Source organism: Amborella trichopoda, chromosome 11 (assembly GCF_054954075.1).
Source record: "Amborella trichopoda isolate Santa Cruz 75 chromosome 11, AtrichopodaSantaCruz75HAP2 v2.0, whole genome shotgun sequence".
NCBI lineage: Eukaryota > Viridiplantae > Streptophyta > Magnoliopsida > Amborellales > Amborellaceae > Amborella > Amborella trichopoda.
In genome coordinates this window covers 41701252-41703419 of record NC_142346.1, presented here as the reverse complement: position 1 = coordinate 41703419, position 2168 = coordinate 41701252, and positions in this window count along the sequence as shown.

Here is a 2168-nt window from a genome sequence, read left to right as displayed (position 1 = left end):
CATGTGAGTTTTTTAAAACGCTGCTTATATATGTTTGTTTGTGCAATAACTAGAAACCAAAACTTTGTTTTAGGTAATTAGGAGCCAATACTAGACAATTCTCCTCATGAGTCATGCTTTTTTCCAAACTAGATGAATAATTATCAATGTAATAGGGAATATTCCACTTCTGGTGATTCACATTATTTACATACCATCGTTTTGGAAAATGTAGTTTTACTACCTTCTTTTAGACCACAAACCACACATGTTTTCTCAAACCGACACAGCATTGCCCATGACCTACAGTCCATGCAATGAATCATTAGTGGGTCATCAAAGTCTGACAAATGGGCAAGGGGTCTTAGTCTCAGTCTATGGATTTCAGGTTCTCCTTTAGAGATGAACCGAGGTCACTTAGACCAGATGCAATCCATTGCTTGATGGTGTATATGGGTTATCTCCCATACATGTACACACTTCACCTTGAAAGGTGGTTTTCTTTCTCGAAAACAGCTATCAAAGTGCATGTCATGTGATGGTATGCGGATGAGGCTTTGACCCCATCTCTAGAAGCTTCCACCACACACATAGGTCATGCAGTCCATCGGTTCACTCATCTAGACATACTCTGACCTCATCAGGGGATAACACATTTAACCGATAAGACCAAACTGACCTAGCTCATAAAACACACTCTGGTATCAGCAAACATCATTTGCTTAGTATGGTTTACCCAAGACCACACTCCCACTGAGTACATGTTCTACTATATGAATAAGTTCATGTACAAACACTCATAAGGTCTTTAATGGCCACACACCTAACAAATGTCTCATACTCTTTAAGGTTTTATAGTTGTTAGTACACGCGTTATACTCCTTCCCACGTTCAGACAAGAGGTGCTGCCAAGTGGTTGAGATGAACTATCAAATGGACCACTTGTACAAACAAAAATAACGAGAAAAGAAGTGGGGATGAAGAGATATTCTGCAAATTACTAAAGGGAGAGAAGAAAATAGTTTACAACGTCCATGAGTTAATTTATGTTGTATTTCACTCATAACTCATCATTACTAATCATATTTAAATTTTAATAATTTTTCAAAAATCAAATTAACCTCAAATTTTGACCAGCCAAATTGAGCCCCCGAGTCCTAGACCAACCTTACCCCCTGAGCTTGGGTTCGGTTCCGAGTTTGTGAATCGTGGCAATGATTTTATAAGCGCACCGTATGGTTATATGATGCATTTAAATATTCGAACGTCAAAGTTAGTTGGAATAAAGCTCGAATGATAGTAATGTTGATGATGATGATCTTCAAGCCACATGAAGCACCAATCCAGATATCTGTGTTGTATATCCCTAGGAACATTAGGCCATAATGTAGAGAGCAACGCAACCCCTCTTTCTCTCTAGTTAAAAACCGATCTTTCTTCCTTACTAAAAAAGGAATATAAGGCGGTGGTCTATATGGCTCACCAAGAACCATATGGAAAGGCGGTTAAAAGCTTGATAAATAGGGGCTTCTGTGTCTCATTTGTAAGTGCGTGTGCAAATGCAATGTAATACAATAATAGAGGGTGTGAGTTGGTTGGGCATATGAAATGGACAACTGATGTATGAGTAGGGCATGGGCATGGGCATGGGCTTGTAGTTGAGTTGTTGACAACTGATGTACGAGTAGGGCATGGGCATGGGCATGGGCATGGGCATGGGGTTGTAGTTGAGTTGTTGTGTGTTGAACATGAGGCGAGCATGTGGTTGGTTAGTCGTGTGTTGAAAGTGATGTAGTTGATGTAAGTGTGTATCCACGCTATGTTATAAGAAACCAAAGCGTTTCAATTTTTAGTCCGATTTGCTATGCACCCATTTCCTACAATTGGTATCAGAGCATCCGAGAATCTTTACATATAATGCACCTCTACCTCATAAACCTCCTTTAAGTTAAGTTGAGGGACCTAAATAAATAAACTCAGTCACCACTCTTAATCCTCTAGATAAGATTTGATTTGAAGCTCCAAGAAGCCTTGAATCCTCTTAGATCCATCGTCCATTCAAATAAACAACACAGATTTGAGTTTTGGGTAGCAATAGATTTGGAACATTGTGAAGATCTAGGCAAATTTTTAAGAAGATATTATTTTTTACAAGGGCTTTTCCAAATAAAATTTGATCTAGAGATCTT